This window comes from Camelus dromedarius, chromosome 2, assembly GCF_036321535.1.
Source record: "Camelus dromedarius isolate mCamDro1 chromosome 2, mCamDro1.pat, whole genome shotgun sequence".
Classification (NCBI taxonomy): domain Eukaryota; kingdom Metazoa; phylum Chordata; class Mammalia; order Artiodactyla; family Camelidae; genus Camelus; species Camelus dromedarius.
In genome coordinates this window covers 2726930-2747694 of record NC_087437.1, presented here as the reverse complement: position 1 = coordinate 2747694, position 20765 = coordinate 2726930, and the positions used below count along the sequence as shown (strand labels likewise).

The 20765-nt window shown below is 44.8% G+C and overlaps 1 long non-coding RNA gene across 4 annotated transcripts in view; it reads left to right on the top strand.

Annotated features, from left to right (window-relative positions):
• The first annotated feature begins 500 nt into the window (after positions 1-500).
• LOC116156768 (uncharacterized) overlaps positions 501-20765 on the top strand; it is a 148644-nt gene continuing 128379 nt past the window's right edge. For 3 of the 4 annotated variants that reach the window (XR_010382821.1, XR_010382823.1, XR_010382822.1), the window contains exons 1-4: positions 501-876; positions 10123-10279; positions 18387-18579; positions 20230-20339. This is a non-coding gene — a long non-coding RNA (uncharacterized LOC116156768). The remainder of the gene's footprint in view (positions 877-10122; positions 10280-18386; positions 18580-20229; positions 20340-20765) is intronic. The other variant, XR_010382820.1, reaches the window with a different exon arrangement.

The following is a 20765-nucleotide window of genomic DNA, read 5'->3' as shown; positions in this document are numbered from 1 at the left end:
CTGGAGATCAAGCCTTTGTCGGTTTCATTTGCAAAAATTTTCTCCCATTCCATAGGTTGCCTTTTTGTTTTACTTATGGTTTCCTTTGCTGTGCAGAAGCTTGTAAGTTCCATTAGGTCCCATTTGTTTCCCCTTGTCATTAACTTTTAAACCATCCTTCTTACGTTCTTTAACTTGTTATAATATTTGTGTAGTCAAATCCACCTCTTTTTTTTTTTCCTTGTTTTTTTCGTTTGGTTTCTGCAACTTATTTTCCGTGATTCTACTGATGACTTACAGTTCATTCAGGGTGTTATCTCATTTTAAAACTTACCCTGTAAAAGCAAGGCAGACTCCCTCCAATCAATGAAGCATTCAAGTGGGCCAATTAATTTCTGTCTGTTTTTACCACTTAGACTGTTAGTTGAAGTATTTGCTACAGTATTATCCTATTCTATTTTATTCTATCCTTTCTTTCTTTCTTTCTTTCTTTCTTTCTTTCTTTCTTTCTTTCTTTCTTTCTTTCTTTCTTTCTTTCTTTCTTTCTTTCTTTCTTTCTATCTATCTATCTATCTATTTATTTTGCAGGGCGGAGGGGGTGGTACTTAGGTTTATTTATTTAGTTAGTTTTTTTGATGGAGGTACTGGGGATTGAACCCAGGACCTCATGCTTGCTAAGCAAGCACTCTACCACTGAGAGATACCCTCCCCCACCCTATCCTATTCCTGTGCAATTTAAATGTCTGTCTTCTTTTGGTTCTCAGATCATTCATCATTTCACAAAGCGGATCCAGACCAAAATGAAGGATCTTCTACAGCAGATGGAAGAAGGGCGGAAGACAGCTGGTCCCCATGATTGCTCTGCTTATACTGGTTGGACAGGTAACACTCTGGGCTGTAAGTAATTGATATGTCTGATTTTTGGATTATGATATGTAAGACATGGATTTGAAATGTTTTCCTTTTAAGATGACCAAGTTTTATACCTTTTAAAAGAAGTTTTAAACTGTCTTTATTGATGAGATGCTTTGTAATTTTATTTCTAAAGAAGTTCTTTTCTGTCTGAAGCTTAAATGTCATATGAAGTTAGTATGTCGTATTTTTGTAACCTTAATTATCTGATGTAATATGTGGCTGTTTTTGAAAATGTAGTAAGAGCAGACTTACTTTCAGTGTTGCCAGTGACTAGGTTCTTGTCCTGTCACAGAAAGAATTCAGAGATGGGACGCAGAAGTTAAGAAAGTCAGGTAGGGATTTATTAAGGGATGGATAGCACACTCTCAAGGGGAGAGCGGGCAGGCTCCGGTGAGCGGCTGCCCTGTGTTTCTTTGGCAAGTTGATTACATAGGGTGTAAAAATGAATGGGCAGAATATTCATTGGGAGGGAAGGCTTTGGGGTCGTATTCCCTGATTTTCATCCCAGCTCCACCTTCCCAAGGTGGGAAGGGATTTTGTCCTTACTTAGTCCGGATTGGAAGTATCAGTGCATGATGGGTACTTCCAATCTGCAAGGCTAATTTTATTGAAATGAGGGCATAATGAGCAAAAGGTTACATCGGGACACTGAAAAGTCCTGTCTTTCCCCACCTTTCTTTGTTGGCCTCCAGGCCACTTGTCATCTCAAAATATGTGACCACAATCAGCCCGGAGGGTCCTGCTTTTCTTTCTCTGCCCAGGGACCCCTGTTGTTTACATGATGTAGGGTTTCCTGAATTTGCCCCTCTTTTCTGCCCAATTCCTGCCATTTGGGCTGTGTCCCCCTTTCTCTGCTCATGTCTTAGCCATCTGCCTGCTCTAATATAAGGTCAGTTTTTTTGTTTGCTTTTGTGTCTTTGATCTTTGTGACAAGCTGTCTTTTGTGTGATTTCTCTGGTCCTGTATGTATATGAATGATTTAACCTACCACTTGTTCTCATTTGACTCATTTGGATACATAAAGATTTTAAGATTTATCTTGGTGTTAGTAATGAAACAGGCAAGCAGTAATACACTTCAATTCAGAAAGTTTAATTTCAAAATTAGCTTGCATCATTAACTAGTCTTTACATTCATCTCAGTATTTTGCCATGTAGGTAGAACATTCTAATAGGTATTTAGGGAATATAAAAGAATGAGACCAACCTTGTTCAGAGGGATTAGACTAGAGTGTGATTACTGCTAATGACAGTTCGCATATAAATTTATAGGGTTTTCTTGCTAAATGTTTGTAGTTCAGTCAGTGAGCAGCGGGGACACAAGGGTAGGTGTCAGAGTCCCTGTGAAATGGCTCCTGGCTTTGCTGTGTCACCCACACATGAGGGCCCTGCCCTTTTTTATTGTTTGTGTTTGTGTTTATACTCATTTGTGTGATGCTTTATTTATGATTTGCCTGTTATGAATGTAGTATTATGTAGTGACCTCTTCTCACTGAGCATTTCACTGACTGCTCGTTGCTCAGGGGCTTCACCACACTGGGGGGCTCAGGGGTCCAAGTTCCCCCATCTTTTTATTCCACTCTCCCCTGTTGGGCGGGGGATGCCCACCTGACTTGGAAAACTTGAACTTGGAAATGACAAATGCCACTCCCCTCCCTCGGTGGGTGCGGGGTGGGAATAGGGGCTGAAGAGTCCTGTGAGGCACCTCCTCTCAGCCCAGCGGCCACCCTGCACTGTGGAGTGGGGTGCCCCGGGGCAGAGGCTGCCTCTGCCCACAGGCTCAGTCTTTTTCTCTTTCCTAGACCCCGTAAAACTTGTCTGTCCCTCCCCCACAGCCATCCTATTGTATTATTATTGTACTGTTATTGTTTACAACTTAAGGCTTCTTCAGGGCTCTGGGGCTCCCAGGGAGGGAGAGGTGGGTTAGGGCCGGAGCTGTGCTGGTTCGCAATCTGGGGAGCTTCCAGGGTGAAACCTGAAATTGGCTGGGTCCCCAGTGGGCGGGGAGGTGCAGAAGAAGGGGCAGGTCCCTCCAGAGGGATTCACCTACAAGGCGTGTCCTGGGTGCCGCCAAGTGAGCAGATCTCCGCGCCACCCGCCAGCATCGTCCTGTTCCCCTGGAGGCCTTGCTGGGGTTCAGCCGCGTGACGGTAGAGATGTCGCAGCACCACATCACCTCTCCCAAAGTTGCGCTCTGGGGACCCCCGGGTGGACCGTCCGCTCACCGCACAGGGGAGGTGCGAGGAGCCTCCGAACGCCCGGGTCAGCTCTGGGTCGACTGGCGGTCACGTCCTCTCCGTGACCTCGATTGCAGACCACCCCCTGGCTGTGTACACGTGCGTGGCTGAGTGCGCGGACTCGCTGGGAGGTGCTTGGCCCTGGCCGTGCGCGCAGGAGGGACGGGAGGCCGTGCGTGCACAGAGGAGCCCGCGGTTTCCAGTCATATCCAGTGACCCAGCAGGTGAGGTGTGCGTGTGAGCCCCTGGGGAGAGGACACCCATCCTGCTCCCAAAGACGGGGCTTCAGCGGCTCTGCCCGGAGTCACAGGAGTGAGGACCTGGCAGCTCACATAACTGTGGGGTTCCAGACGCAGAGCCCTCCGGCGGCACCGCCCGCTCAGGCTGTTGTGGGCATGGCTACGTAGGAGAGAGAAGCGGAGAAGTTCGTTTAAAGAATAATTTATTGAAATTGAAATTCCCATAACGTAAAACAAACCATTTTAAAGTTAATATTCAGTATATTCACAATGTGCGACTTCCCACCTGCTTCCAAAATCATGTCCTTCACTCAAAAGGGTGACCCTTCACCCCTGTGAACTGTTTCTCCCCACCGGCCCTTCCTTGGCCACCACCAGTCTGTGGGTTTACCTATACCTGCGTGGAATGAGACGTTATGTGGCACTTTGTGCCGGGCTTCTCTCTCTGGCTGTAGTGTCTTCCGGGCTCATTCACGTTGTAAAGGTGTCAGCGTTTCTCTCCTTTTTATGGCTCAACAATAGTCCGTGTGTGTATTTGCCACATTTTTTTTATCCATCATCTTTTGATGGACAGTTGTGTGGTCTCCACCCTTTGGCAAGTGTGAATATGCTGCAGGGAACACGGGTGTGTGTGTACTTGTTTTGAGTCTCTGTTCTGGATTCTTTGGGAGTCGAACTGCAAAGTCACATAGGAGTTCTTGGCTTAACTAAAATTGTCGTCTTGAATCTTGGAAAACTGTTCTGGGCAGCAGCACATCCTCATGGGTGCAGTTGTGCTGTGAATACCACATGCACCCTTCCCTGAAAGCAGTAGATGAAATCATGTGCAAGGGCCCCAAACGCTGGCTGCTGTGAGAAGGAAACGGGGAAAACCCCACGGGTAGGGGCTCGTCCTTACACTGGAGGTTTTAAAAAGAATGACAAGCTCCCTGTGAAGTAGTGTTTTCAGTGCCACCTGCAAAGGGAGCCAGGGCATCAACGCTGAGACTGCGGGACCAGGCTTTGGAGGGTGACAGCCAAGGGGGATCTTGGCGGGTGGCACCAGGCAAACCGTGCCTGTGTGCCAGCCCCCCGCCCCCGCCGGGGAAGGGCTCTCACCCTGGTGCCACAACATATGTAATCGGTAAGAGAATAAAGATGTTAAATTATGTTCTTTTTTGAAAAAAAAAAAAAAAAAAACGGATTTACCGATCATTGACTCCATTTCTCTGCTGAAGCCTTTGCCATTTCCTGTTGCAAAAGCTGCCCCCCAGAGAGGGCTTTCATTGCTTGTGAAAATTGCTTTATGAAATGAAGACCAGAGGAGTCTGGTTGCCTGACATCCGTCAGACCACAGCTAGAGGCAACAGGAACCCAGGAGCCCAGGCCCCAAGGACGATGGAGCAACTGCTGCTCAGCTGAATCCATCATTCCAGTTAAGATGGAACCTGTGTGCAAGAGTCCCCAGGACCCAAGTGACCCACCCACTCCCCTACCCTCTGAGGGGTGGGCCCCCACCGCGGATGCTCCTAGCTCTTTGTCCATAGCCTTTCTGTCGGGCAGCAGTGAAGAGTTACAGGTGGGAGAGTGACAGCGTTCCTGCTTTCCCTGGGCATCCTGGGTTTACTCATGGACCCCCTGCTCTGCCCTGCTGCTCTGGGAAGCACAGATCCTGAGCTTCTGGGGAAATGGGTGAAAGAGGTGGTTGAAGGGAGTGCTTCAACATAGCCATCCTTGAACTTGAAACCCCCTTCCTCGACTCCCCCCCCCCCCCCCGGCCCCTCAACCTGCCCCAGACCAGCAATGTTTCCATCCTTCCTCTGATGGTCCATCTCAGGACCTGCACAGAAGACACCGTTTTGGTGGATTAGTGTGTTTGTTGGGCTCTCAGGAGGGGGCGGGGGTAATTCCACCCAATTAACATCAAGGGAGAGGGAGGCTCAGGGCTGGAGGGAAGCATTTCTTCTGGGCACATGCATCAGTTGTGTGTGTCCTGGGAAATGTGCGTGCCCAGGACAGGGCCTGGGGGCTGCCTCCTGTATCCCAACCCTCCCGGAACACTGGACGGCCAGTGGGAAGGAAGCATCTCCACACAGAAGCAGAATAAGAGGGCCATTTGCTGCCCGCCTTATTCAGTCCCCAGTAATCTGTCTTGCATCACTCACTTTTGTTGGGATTGACTAATAAGCAACATGCTTTCACCCAGCCTGGTGGATATAAGCTGGGTGCTGGGGGCTGGCGGGGGCTGGCTCCCTAACCCAGTGCAGGAGGCCAGGCATGGGGTGGGCTGGGCACCAGTTCCAAGCCCTGCTCTGGAAACACTGGCTCTGCAGAATCAGACACCCCGTGAGTGAGTGCAGCGTGTCCCACAGAGGTTGGGGATGAGAGGCTGGTCCCCACACTGCCCACAGGGAACTTAGGGGAGCCCGGACAACTGAAAGCCAGAACCCCCCCTCAGGGCTGGAGTAGCTGAACAACCATCATGACCAGCTCGAAATCAGGGCTGTGGCATTGGGTCAGAATAGGGCTAATTTAGAAAACCTCTTAAAAAAAGGGGAATTTGAACTTTAATAGATGTTTTGGACATCTGTTGTAAAAACTGAAGTGTGGATCTTCTTGAGGGGACGGGGAATGAAATGCATTTAATACAGAACCACAGCCTCACGGGTAGTGAGTTCAGTCCGTGAGGCTGCACAGTGTCTGTAACCGGAGGTGGTGTGAAGCATCACTCAGTGTAATTCTTCGATGTCAGATCTTGAGTGTTAATGCACTTCTTTTGGAAACCATATGCAAATTGCAAACCGTATCCTAAGTAGCTTGGACTTGCTCAAACCCAGTGTGCACTGATGCTATGTAAATATTCTGTAAGAGGGTGTCTTAATGAAGTAGAAATCTTACTACTATGATTGGCTAACCTTTATTCCTAATGCTACTAGATTAATATGAACACTAGTAAACGTCCTTTTCAGTAGAAGTAGCTCTGTCATTTCTGATGTTAGGGTCCACGCTTAGCTTATGGAGTTTTTGTTTGTTTGTTTTTTCCTGCTGACCCATTCTTCTGTTGAAAGAAATTCAGTAATTGACATTGAATTTCATTTTGCTGATTCTCATATGCAGGCTGTTCTTTCATCTTCAAAGTAAGGGAAATGTAAAAATGTAAAAAAAAAAAAAAGGTGTTTTCTCTCATGCAAAGCTCTTCAGGATTAGAAGAATTTCAGTTGGAAATTTGCACAGAAGTTGTAAAGTCAGAAACTAACAAGTGAGATTTCTGCTGTTGCTGGATTGTTAGTGTGTCGGGTGTCTTAAGTGTTTTTTCAATTTATGAACAGCATAATTTATTGATATACTGTTGATTTTGGGGAACTAAGCCTATTTTTCTATGAAAGAATTTTGCAGGTCGAAGTTAGATACCCAGGCTCCACTCTTTCTGGTTTTTTTGGAGAGGGGTGTTGTGGTTTTTTGTTTTTTTTTTTTTTTTTTTTTGGCAGGGCGGGGAGGGAGGTAATTCGGTTTATTTATTTATTTTTAGAGGAGGTACTTGGGATTGGACCCATGCTGTGCATGCACTCTACCACTTGAGCTATACTCTCCCCCTCTTTCTTGTTTTTGTTATCAACTCGTTTAAACCTCAAACCTGCTGAGTGGGACAGGTACCAGGACTGTCTCTCCTTTGCTATTGGACACTTGAATTGTTTAAATGTTTTCATGGTTATTAATGCTGCTGAGATCAACACCCACATCAGAAATATTTTATGCATTTATGAATTTGATGACCACTTCGTTAAATGGTAGCTCAGGCATTGCATCATTCTTTGCCTTATTTTTCTTGTTGGTATTTATCACTTCTGACATCACATGGATTTACCTATCAGTTAATTTCCTCTGGAGCTTGGATTCCTTAGGGCAGAGTTTTTTCTGATTTGTTTACTAACGTATTCCCCAGCACCCAGAACAGTGTCTGGAACCTAAGAGGACAGATGTCCAGTAGATATTTGTTGAATGGGGGAGAAAGCAAAGAATACAAGATTTATTGCATCTCTGCTGTGTGCTTGATGCTGGGTGAGCCAGCCAAATGCCTGCCCAGAGCTCCAGGCGCTGTAACTCAGGACAGAGGAAAGCAATGGGGTGTACACGTTCGTACTTAATGAACCTGCTTCTGGGGGGGGGGTGTCCTGTCCTACGTGCGTCTCTGCGCGTGTGCGAAATGGTGTTTGTGCCAGTAATTCGTTACAGCAAGAGAGAGAAAACGACCCGGGGGTTTGATGCTGAGACCTGGGAGCCCGTCCCCGACTGGACTCACGTCCCAGTTTTGCCACTTCCTTGGTGACTCGTGTGGGCAAGTTTCTTAACTTGGTTTTCTTCCCTCTGCAGTAAGATCGCTGGTAAGGATTAAACGAGTGTGTCGTGCTTGTAGTGTGAGAGCTGTTTTCTTACTTGGCCTCTGGCAGAGATGGGAGTGGTAGAAACAGGTGGTCTTGGGCGTCCACAGGGGCAGGAGATGGCCCCATGGAATGCAAGGAGGGGGACAGAGCCAAGGATAACTTACGCCTGTACAGATGGGTTAGAATGGAGCCCAGTGGGTGCAGGGATACAGTGTGGCTTCACATCTCCTCACGCTATTGCCTTGGAAATACTGAGGCCGGACCCCTCTGGGCGATGTCTTTGAACTGACCTCTTTATCACAGGTTTCTCCTGCTCTCCAAAGAGAACCTGTCCATTCTTTGTTTCTGCACGGCTGCTTCCCAGCTGTGTGTGAAACGGGGTGTAGGCATAACTGGGGGGATAATCAGTCTGACCATGAGATTAAATGGCCTCAAAGAAATGTTCATTTAGTAAGTAAAAATCAAGCAGCATTTGTCAGGTGAGTATACCATTGAGGGAAACATGTTTCATTTCATATTTAATTAGGAAAACTCCATGTTATTATATTTTATTCCTATAGTTCCTGTAGAAAACCTCTTATTATGGATGGGCATTTCAGACAGAATAGTATGAGTATTGTAGAATGAATGAACAGTAACCATGACACTTGTATTCATACTTAACTTAGCTTTACAGATTGTTGAAATTCTCCTATTCTTGGAAAAAAATTAAAGTAGAAGCATTTAAATGTTTGGGGGAGGGCAGGAGAAGGTAATTAGGTTTTTTTATTTATATACTTTTATTTTTATTTTTCTTAATGAAGGTGCTGGGGATTGAAGCCAGGACCTCGTGCGTGCTGAGCCCGTGCTCCACCACTGAGCTGCACCCTCCCCCCTAGAAGCACATTTTTGTAACTACTTTAATACCACTTTTTTTTCCTCTTGAATTTTATTTATTGCACAAACAGCACTACAACAATAAGGAAACATTTAAAAATCTAAGCAGAAGCATATTTTTGTAACTACTTAAAAACTGCTTGTTTTTTTCTCTTGAATTTTGTTTATTGCACAAACAGCACTAACAATAAGGAGCATTTAAAAAATCATCTAAAATTGCATTATCCTAATGTGCCTGCTATTTTTGTGCTTTTTTTCTTGCTATTTGTTCAACTTTCGGCATCTGAAAAAAATTAAGGATTGGTTAAGTAAATAAAGTCTCACAAGAAATAATAGAAAAAAGTATCCAGTAACAATTTTTTTTCTTGTTTCTTGCTATCAAGAAAAACTTGATATTTAAACTGGAAAGGTAGGAGAATTAGCAACAAAAAGAAAAAAAATAACACCTAAAATGTCAGAAAGAAATGAGAACCCAGGTTATATAAAAAATTGCATCCTTAAGAACATACCTGATGTATATTTAGTACTTAAGGATTAAGGTGAGGTCTCAGAATCCTGTTCCGTGTCTTGAGAAATTCCTGTAGCCTGCAGGTGGGGCCAGTTTCAAAGGGAGGAAAACCCCATAAATTGCAGAATAATTGTGAACAGGATGCTAATCTCCAACATTAAATCATTAAAATGGTATTGTTAACCTGAATAAAAGAATGGGCATTGTTTGACGCTTTTGTAGGTTTTACTAAAAAATGAATTATGCTCTTTAAGCCAATTTAACTTTTTTCTTAAAAAAAAAAAAAAGACATGAAGACTGGGGCTGCCAAAATGTTTATTTGAACTAAGTATTTGAAAGGTCACTGATGAACATGTAAATACAAAGAAAACACCTCCATCTTATATGCTCTAAACTCATTTTCTTCATGCCTCAGTTACGGGGCGGATGTCTGCTGACAAGAGTTTCTAAAACCCTACTACACAGACATCATATTTTCTGATTTAAGAGGATGTATCTTTCTACCCAGGGACAAGTACCATAGATCGTATAGAAAAGGAACTAGACTAAAACAAAGAACTCGATCTGGCAGGGTGCCCGTGCAGAGGGCGCTTTCTGGTTTTATCTTTTTGTTGTTTTTTTTTTAACATCTTTTTATATAGAGCTTTCCGCTGTTGATAGCTTTTCATTCTCACTCTCACAAACAGGTATTTCTCCTGCTTTATGGAGGGGAATCAAAGCAAAGGAGCGAGACTAGGCTTGCCCCTTGTGGGGGGACGGCGGGGCTGTGGGCTGACTCCAGATCACATTGCTGCAAGCCCCGTCCCGGCCTGGACCCTACCCCGGGCTCTGCCCGTTAGATTACAGCGTCTTCAGAAGCCCCTGAAAATGTGCTTTGTCTTCAGAAAATCCTGCAGGATTTATTCAGTAAAATGTGCTTCTGCTCACTGAGTGAGGAAAAATAACCAGATGAACAAACGCTTTATACCGCTGAAGAAGAGGAAGGTGATTTTTCACTCTACTTTTCAGGTATGCGACTTTTCCTTGGATGTACCTGATCTCCAGAATCTTCTCCAGTTCCAACATTGCTTTCACCTCGTACAAGTCCTTGAACTTCATCTTTGGCCTCCGCACCTTGCTGATGACCGTCATGCTCCGGCTGCTGGCCACCACCTCCAAAGTCCAGGTCAGTGAGTTTCAGTACTGCCGCCCCCAGGGCGCAGGGAGAAGAGAGTGCTGACTCATGCCTGGTCTGTTACTTTCCAACTGAGATTAAATGAAATGTGCTAGTATCCACTGCCTTCAACCTCCAGGAAGAGAAATTGGCTCTAAGTAACAGAAACGTCTGTGTCATGGTAAGAGCCTCCCCCAGGCTGGTGACCACAGACAAAGCACGAGCATTTGGTGCTGTTCCCTTCGTGAGGCCAGACCCAGAGGCGTGCTCATGGCCGCATCCATGGGTGCGTTTGTGGATGAGTCACTGATTGATGGTTGAAGAGTGGATGTGGATGTGAAATGTGTCCTGGCGAGGTGTCATGGGAGAGGGGTCAGATCTTCGTCTCTTTGGGGTTGGATGCTCCAGGGTCATAGGTCCTCGGGGTCGGATGCTTCAGGGTCATCGGTCCTTGGGGTCAGATGCTTCAAAGTGGGATTGGCCACAGTGGCAAACCACACTGTTGGACCACAGCAGGTCCAGATTATCTGGGTGATTCTGCCCTTTCTCCTCTGACCCCTGGAACTTATTTGGATTTGCTGCTTTCAAAATGTTGGAGCAAAGGGCTGCCCTGAGAAATGTCTCCTAATTAAGGAATGTGTCTCCTGGTGGGGAGGATGCCCTTCTCAGAGAACCCTCTCTCCAGCAGGCCATTGGCATCAGCAGGCCAGTTTGGGTATTATCCCAGCAGGTGTCTAGATCAAGTGGAATCCACTTGTGCTGACACATCCTTCTTGTCCCCTCCAGGCTCCTTCCGCCCATCTCCTCCTGGGAGGCCTGCCTAGGTCTTGCCTGCTTCAACTCACCTTCCGTTTTCCATCTTCCGCAGCCTACCCTGCGCTGCTTGTGGAGTAGACTGAGTTCACCCTCTTCTTTGCCTTTATGTCAACTTCTCTTTTACTTTCTCCTCTTGGCTCTGAGCCCACTGTGCTCTCCTGGCTCCCTACTGTACAGACCCCCATTCCTCATGTTACTGAACCAAACTCAGGTCCACTGCCCACGAGCAGTGAAGCCAGTCTTCTGACCCCTGGTGGTGTTGAAGGAAAGTGCAGAGTTTATTGCAGGTGCCCAGCAAGGAGTCCAGGCAGCCAGTGCTCAAAAGACCTGAACTCCCTGGAGGCTTTCAGGGAAAGATTGTCTTTTAAAGACAGGATGAGGGAGGGGGTCGCTGGGGGCATGATCAGCTCATCGACAGTCCTCTGACTGGTGGGTGGTGAGGTCACTGGGAGTCAACATCATCAACCTTCTGGTTCCAGCTGGTCTGGGGTCCACGTGCTTGTGGGCAGCATGCACCACAAGCTTCTTCCACCTGGTGGGGGTTTCAGTGTCTGCAAAACAGCTCAAAGCCCTTTGAGCTACAGCCCTTGAGGAGGAACTAAAGATGCTTGACTTTGTTTAGTGGCTAAACTAATATTATTTTGTCTTGCTAGACTGTTTTCTTTCCATTCTGCGTTTTCTCACTTCTCCGATTAAATGTGCTCTTTGGAACTCTGGGCAGGCCTAGCAGGCTGATGTTTTTCTGCAGACAAGAGGCAGGTGGAGGACATGGAGGGGGGTCTTTTCCAGGAAGGCCCTGTGGGGTCCTCAGTAGTCCCGGTGTGTGATTGACTCACAGGCTGAGAAAACAGTGTGGGAAACGCCCAGCCCTCCCAGTTCTGGCGAATGTGCTGCTGGTCGTGTCTCAGAGGGGTCCGGGACTGAGGCCTGCGTAAGTGGGGCGGGCTCGCTTCCTGACGCCTGGACTTGCCAAGACTTGGTAGGCTCTCCACTGATGGCTCCTATTAATTTTTGTGGTTATGCCTCATGTTTGTTTAGAAGCAGTGAGTTATGTAAACATCCATTATGCATTCAGTAAAAGGAACGATTTATTTTGGTGATTTTTATAGATCTGCTATTGACACTAATCTGGATTAATGTGTCTAAACTTTAAATAGAAAACTAGCAAAACCATTAGTTGGTTTTAGGTTGAGGAGAACGTTGAAGTTAGCAGAGGCAGAACACAAATTTCCTCGTCCCCAGCAGGTCCCTAATGTCATGGATGGGGCAGAGCTGAAGCAGTTGGCCTCACCACTGATGGTGACACGAATGAGAAATCAGTGCTTGGTGTAGTAATAAGCACTGAGATTTGGGGGATGTTTGTTACTATAGCAAAGCTAACTTATACATCAAACTGAAACCAGCTGCTGTCTTTAATAACAACAACAAAAAATCATGAATGTCAGTCATGAACTAAGATGGGGAGGAAACCAGACTCAAGGTAGATGGACCTTATCGTGAGAACCTCGCAGCAGGATCTGCTCCAGGGGTCAGGATCTCAGATGGAAAAGGAGAGATCTTCCAGACCCAAAGAGGATCTAGCCAGGAACCTTTGTGTGGTGAGATCCTAATGCTTAGGTCGGTGGGAGGCATTGTTCCCTTCTGTTGTAAACAGAGTTGCTCACTTGGAGAGAAAATCAGCAGGTAATAGGTTGTTTGCAAAAAAAAGGGTCAAGCTCGATTGTTAACAGATAATAAAAGGCATTTTATTGCTGTTCCTCAGGACTTTCTTTTCCTTTGCTCTTTATTTTGATGTTGTTTGCTTTAAAAACTCAACGTTATAAATAGGTGGTTTCAAATATTCATTTGTAAGTTAATGGAGCAATTGATACACGTTCATGGCATCAATAGAAGAATCCAAGAAAGGTGACTGGAGTCTCAGATCAGTGCCAAAAGCCAGTACAACTGGTATTGACCATTGCGTACACAACCTATGATGTTAATAAGAGCATTTTAGTTTTTACTACATCACAATTTATAAGCCAATGTCTATAGGAAATACATTTTGGGTTCTAACTCAAGGGCCGGGGCATCTGTCTCTCCCACTGGTGAGGCTTCCTTTTAAGTGGAGAGGGAGACTCACAGTTTCAGTAATTTATTTCTCTGGATACTCAATCTCTAAGTATTGTAAGTCAGACACTTGTGAATTGCTGTTCGATGAATTTGTGTAGCTGCCCGCCTCCACGTGTGGATTACTTGTCAACTCAGTGTCCATGCATCATGGACAGCTTTGTTCATGGCGGGGTAGGTACCTGGGGGTTCGTCACATTCAGATCTGAAGTCCTTATGGTTATTTCCTGAATTGTCACTTCCTGAGTTAAAAGCTACAAAAGTCTACCGTTTCCATCTTACCACTAGTAAGACAAAAATCCTTTCATGTGGGACATTATTTGATCCAGAGACTTTGTTTTATGAAAAGTTGGATTAATAGACCCCTTTAGGACTGGTTGACATCTGTAAATAGTGTCAATCAAGACAGGAATTGAAGGGAAATTAAATGAACCTTTTGTGTTCTTCCCTTGTCTCTATGCGGAAGACGGTAAACCATCGTATAATAATAAACGCCCCGAGAGGCTTCATTGAATTTTCTGTTGTCCCCAGTGATGTCAGTTGAGACTACTAATTGTGAACACCTGTGAGTGTGCATTACAAGGGAAAACTGGACCTTTTTGGGTGTGTAATATATAATTGACACCTTTAATATTTTATTCTTTAATTTTCATATAACATACCCTGCTGTGTGTGATTAGGTACACATGGTGAGGATTTGACTTCCCTATAGAATATTATTGTTTGAACCAATTACTGAGTTTGAACATAGGGAGAGAAGGGCTCTAAAATGTGAGTCTGATTCTCAGTGATACTTGCATAGCATCATTTGTTAGTTGTGGTTCACGTAGCCTTTCTGGGTTAAACTCTTTAGCTATACTGTATCTAAAAGTCAGTTCAACAAACCACGTTTTGGTGAATTTTCTCCAAATGTTGCGTTCCTTGGTGGAAAAACCTTATTCTTTGGACCCGACAGGTGGGGGTTGAGTCCTGGCCTTCCCACAATGTGGTTTGGACACATTAATCAGCCACTTGAAACTGTGTTTGCGAATTCTTAACTGAATTTACTTCTTAGTACCTTGTACATTTATTGAGAGAATGAAATGCAGTAAAATTCAGTAAAGCGGGGAACATACAGTACTTCACAGAAAGCACCTAGTAGACAGTGATTAACACAGTAATAATTTGAATTTCATTATAAAACACCAGATTCACAAAACATCAGATGGTAGAAACAATAATGAAATTTATGGCAGATTTGTTATATATATATATATTCAATTTCAAATTGTATTTTTCAAATATCTTCATACTTTTTGGTTTCTCTGCAATTACATACTAATTGTTCTCTTTCCATCTCCTTGGCCTTGTAATACTATTTAATTTGAATGTTAATGACAACTACGTATATTTAATATCTACTCTATGCTAAGTGTGAACTATTTTTCATGTTATGGAAATGTTCACAGTCACAGCTGTTGACGAAAATGATTGACCTAAGAAAGAAATGGAAAATTTTATTTGAGCCAGATTTGAGGATTGTAACCTGGGGAGAGCATCTCAGAAAGCTTTGAGAAGTGTTCCACCCATTACAAATCAAGGCGGTCATATACGTTTTTTGAGACAGAGGGCTGTGCATCAAATGATGTATTATTGATAGTTTACATCATCCAGATCTATGCGTCATCCTGGTGGGTCATGTGACCCCTAACAGAGTCAAGAAGGAATGTTATCTTTTAAGGATTTGTCTTGTTGGCACTAGGAGAATGTGGCTCTTTATGGTTGACCAGGTGTCCCGATCGATGCAGAATGCAGACACATGGTGCACAGTGCCAGGAGAGGAGGTCAGAGGGCAGAGAAGAATTTTTTATGTTTCAATTTTTGTTGTCTTGCCATAACTTAACGAATTTTATTTTACGCGTAATTTTCTTGTCTTGCCATAAAATGTGAACTTTAATATTATCCACTCATTTAGACACTCATGTCCTCCCACGAAATTAGCTACTCAAGTTCTTAGTCAGTTCGGGCTGCTCCAACACAGTGCAATAGAGTGAGTGCCCAAAACAACAGACTTGCGTTTCTCATGGTTCTGGAGGCTGGGGTGTACCACGGTGCTGGCAGGTTCCTTCTCGCTGTGTCCTCGCACCGCAGAGGGAAAGGATGCTCTGGTGTCTCTTCCTCTTCCTGTAAGAACACCGATCGCATCAAGGGTTGTACCTCAGACTTCCTCTAAACCCAGTCATCTCCCAAAGCCCCATATCGTAATACCATCACATTGAGGGTTAGGTCTTCAACACGTGCATTTGGGTCGGGGGGCAAACAGTCTATCAGATTCCCCTCCTGGCCCCCCCAAATTATGTCCTTCACGTATGAAAAATACATTAATCTACCCCAGCAGCCCCCAAAGTCTAAACCCGTTCTAGTCCAAAGTTCCATCTAAATATCATCTACATCAGAGATGGGAGAGACTCGAGGTACATTCATCTTGAGGCAGAGTTCCCCTCGCCTTGTGAACCTGTGAAACCAGGTAAGTTACGCACTTCCAAAATACAGTGCTAGGACAGGCATAGGTGAGATGTTTACATTCCAAAAGGAAGACGTTGGAAGACAGAAAGAGGGGAGGGGTCCCAGCGGAGTCTAAAACCGCGCAGGGCTGAACCCTTAGGGCTTCAGGCTGGAGAATACTCGTCTTGGATTTGATGGCTGTCTGCAGGTATCCTTGAGTGGCTGGGATTGGGAGTTCCAACAAGGAGAAATGGGAATTATGAAGCACTTTTCATTTGATTTCTCTGTCTTTCACTGCACAGAATTTGCAGAATATCTATGATGTCTTCAAGTGAGTGTTCACTATTTTCCCTCAATTCTGCCTGGGCCAAGGATTGATAGAACTCTGTTACAGTCAGATCAAATATGATTTGACCCACAACTTCAGCTTGGATTCCTACATGAGTCCCTTTGAGATGAACTTCTGGGCTGGATCTTTGTGCACCTGGCCTCACAAGGCACAGTTGTGCTCCTCTTGAGGATTCTGCTGCACTGGGGCCTTCTGCAGTGGTCTAGGTACATCCCACAGGGCGCATCCTTGAGTGGTACCCACTTCTGGATGAAGAGGGAGGGGAAACTGCATCCTGGAGGTTGCAAGATAAGATGTGTGTCTGATCAGTATTACACACTGCTCTAATAGTTCAGATTTTATGTTTTCTTGGTTTGTTTTGTTGGTTGGGAAGTTCAGTGCTGATAACTTATATTAGTAATAATGCATCCCCTCATGAGCAGTGGCCCATGGTCTGCTCCTGGTGTGGAGCGGAGTGCAGGCCCAGAGGCCACTGGGGTGCCACCCTCACGTCTCTTGCACTTGCTCCCATCCCGCGGCCCTGCTGGTTGTCCTCTCAGCTCTGGCCACATACCAGTGAGGTTGGGTGGGTTTGGGGAGGTGCCCTGTTTATTCTCTGTCTGGTCTGGAGCTGGACTTTGTGCTCTGTACCCCAGATGCCGGCTGGGTCTGGGCAGTCCCATGGCCCAGGGCCGCATGTGCCTTCTGACCTTAGGTGTACTGACCCTCTGGAAGGTTCAGCCACAGCTAGTACCCATCAGGTTGCTTCCTTTGTAGAACAGTGACATTTTTTTATGGTTGCCACTGGAAGATGACTAAGGGGCACATTTCTGAGTGCAGGTGAATGGACTGCGTGTTGGATCATTGCAAGCCCAGTAGAAGTGACCCCTCCCATTGTCCTTCACCCATCAGAGTAACTCGAGATGTGAAGAAGCGTGCGGGACCCTGATTTCAGAGGCTCTAGGGGTGGGACCCAGGGAGGATTTGTAAGTCTCCGAGGAGACTGTAACGAGGAGAGGGTCAGAACTGCTGTTGTGGGTGCCTTGGGGTGGGTCCTGGAAACAGGAAGGAATAAGTGAGTATGGTTTCCTGGTAGAGTGAGAAAAGACCTCTGGAAGGCAGGCCAGGCTGAAGGGTCAAGGAGTGCACTCTCAGCGGGGGAAGGGGAAGGTAACTGTCAAGCAGAAATGAGTAAAACTTGATGATTTTCCACAGCTTGAACACACCTGTGCTCCCTTCTTCCAGACTGAGCACTCTCAGCATCTCCGCAGCCCCCTCACAACCCGCTCTAGTCAATGACCGCTCCGCAGAGGACTGCCTTTCTTATTTGTGCCCCCGTCGGTTCCTGTCTCATGCTTTTGGAAACTATGTAGATTACATGGTATAACATAGACGCCAGAGGGTCTCCCTGTATTTTCTCATCACCTCTGTTGTGTTGAAAACATCATCTGTTTGTCCAGTGGTGATTTCAGGTATGGAAAAGAATAGTACAAAGGAAAGATCTGGGGGCACCTGGCTCTGGCAGTGGATGTTTTATTTTATTTTTAATCCTTTTTATTTTAAAATAGTTTCACTCACAAGAAATAGCAAAATAAGTACAGAGTTCTTATGTCCCCTTCACCCAGCTTCTCTCAATGATGTCATGATAATGTAATAATACGTTACATGACAATAAGACATTGAGAAAGCCAGGAAATTGATGTTGGCACAACACTCTCTCGGTGATCTGTACTCATTTAGTTATTAAAATATTGGCATATTACAGTTTGCAGAAATGGAGATTTATGTGAAAGCTCAAATGCACCGGAATGAAAAACACAAGGAAGATTGAAAAGTGAGCAGCTCAGATTTAGAGTAAATAAATTAGACTTGAAAATTAAATTTGTATTTGTCCAACAGACATGTAAGTCTGTTGGGCCAGGCATTGAGCACAGGGCTTGCCGTGCAATCCTTTTATACAATCCAGCGTACGCTATAGGACTATAGTGTTTGGGTCCTTTTGTGTGTAACCTACTTTATAACATTACTGTTTGCTAAAAGTGCTTACATGAGTTGATCTCTTTTTATTCTAATAAACTATTTGTCCCTCCAACACGAAAGTCTGGCATGACTTTATTATTCATCAAATTGAAGAGTCGTTCTAGTTTGGTGTCCATCCACGTCGCTTTCAGGCACACGCACATTTCCTTCACGTTAAGGGATGAATACTGACTCTGTGGTTATCAGTCACCAGGATGGCAGAACTGGGGTGCATGCACCCCAGCTGATACTGCAGACTCGGAAGACCGTATCTTCTGTTTGGGTGACCTCTGAGCCGCCCCCTCTCTGGATTCTTCCAGCCCCATTTCCCAGGAGTGAATTAACTCTCACTTCTCTCTCCAGGCGTCCTTCTGCCATTCAGGGCACAGTCACATTTTCTAAGGACATAGATGTTGGAAAGGAGCAAATGAGGGTGTTGAAAGGAAGAACCTATGGAGACATTCTCATGTTGTACAACCTTAGTAAAAGTTACAGAAGCTTTTTCAAGAGAACCACCGCTGTGCAAGACATAAGCTTGGGTGTAAGAAGAGGAGAGGTAAAAAAGCTGCTCTTTGTTACTTTTCTGCTGCAAACCCCTGTTCCTCTTAATTGTTGACCTGCTTGTGTAGTCTCAGAATACCTAAAATCAGCTAAGAGCAGCCTTCACATTTCAGAAATTTCTGCAGAATCCGAGTAGAGAGTCAGTCGGCTCTTTCCTAGTGAAAACTTTGCTGGTTGATGGGGTTTATTCCATTTCATAATTTTTTTTTAATGTAAGTGATTCAGGAGTTTCAATGATTGGGCTAGGGGATTTTTCTATTGAGTGCAAATATTTTATAAATGCAACTAATGAAGGAAACCACATCTAACTCTTGCTTGGGCATCAGTACTCTTTAAGTGGCCAGTTCAACCCACCTAGTGAAATGCTGTTCTGCAAAGGTAAAAACGCTCACACCCTATAATAATAACTCAGAACTTTTTTTAATGAATACGACACTAATTCTAGTAGAAATATTCAATCTGAATGGACAGGAGCCGTATAAATTGTTTCTGACTTGTGCTTCATGCGTGAAGGAAAATAGTTCTGGAAATAATTACCTTGAATTAACTTAAAAATAAGAGAGTACCTTGCAGTTGTATTGTTCCAAGCTTCTGAGAAATTCAAAGTAGGTTATATCATCACTCTGCTGTGAGTGGCAAACAGGCATTTCAGAGCTGAGTATTCTTAGGTGACGAGAAGCCAAGAGATTGATCTGAGTCAATCCAGGAACCCCCTTACATCCAGCACTGAGGTGTGTGGTCAAATGGGACAAGATGCTGAAATTTTTTTTTTTAATAGTTTACTACCCAACTTTAAGGCCAGTTACACAAACTTCACCATCCTACTGAGCTATATTTTTTTAATCTTTGCTTTAAAAAAATAATGTTTAGTTTTGCCGCTACCTCTCCATGGTAATTTTAGACTCAAGGGTAAGAGAAGAACTTGGAAACCTTCGTAAGAGAGGTGCTCCAGTATCTGAAATGATCCAAGATGTCATTTACATCTGGGTTCTCTTTGCTAGACGTTTTCCCAGAATCTCAGTTTAATTACTGAGTTGGAATGGAAGAATCCGCAGAAGAGACAGAGATGGCTCAGATACGTCCCTGTCCCTCCAGGAATGAATAACTGTGTAAGATCTACAAAGCAGAAACAGGTTCGCAGACGTAGTAAACCATCTTATTTTTTTTTTCCATTAAAGGTTATTACAAAGTATTGAACATAGTTCCCTGTGCTATAGAGTAGAAAATTTTTTTAAAGTCTATTTTTATATATAGTGGCTAACATTTGTAAATCTCAAACTCCCAAATTTATCACTTCCCACCCCCTTTCCCTGGTAACCATGAGTTTGTTTACTAAGTCTGTGAGTCTGTTTCTGTTCTGTAGATGGGTTCGTAATTGTCTCTTTTTTTGTTTGTTTAGATTCCACAGATAAGTGATATCATGTGGTATTTTTCTTTTTGACTTACTTCGCTTAGAATGACTATCTCCAGGTCCATCCATGTTGCTGCAAATGGCATTATTTCGTTCTTTTTTTATGGCTGAGTAGTATTCCATTGTATAAATATACCACAACTTCTTTATCCAGTCATCTGTTGATGAATATTTAGATTGCTTCCATGTGATGTAATTTTGCTTATTATTGTTTACCTTGTTTTCCCCTCTCAGTTCTTTGGGCTCCTGGGGTGAACGGAGCTGGGAAGACCACCACGTTCAAAATGCTTGAATGGAGACATCCCTCTGACCTCCAGACACGCCGTCATCAGGACACCCATGGGGTAAAGTCCAGATTTAATCATTTTTGCTGCTTATTGAGTAACTGTCGGTCCCCAGCATCCCCTCCCAGCATCCTGTGCACCAGAGTCTGTGGATGTCATTGTCCTCCAGATTTACCTTCTGGTGAGCACTCCTCGGAAGGGGGAAAAGAGCCTCCAGATGAACTTGGTGTTTCTGGCCAAAGGGTTGAGGAGGTGTTGGCAAGAAGCAGCCAAGGGCTGACCCCTTTCAGAGGCACCAGGTGGGTTTTAGGTGTCCAGCTGCTCCCTGCCTTGGGTAGCTCAGGTGATCAGGAGGCGGCTGGGGCTGGTTATTCCTGCTTTTTGCCATGGGGTGGAGCGTCAGGTCCCCTCGCTAATGTGGAGGTGCCGGGAGGGGCTGGGTGCTTTCATTTGTCTGGCCACCCGGACCTGACTTTTGGGTGGTAC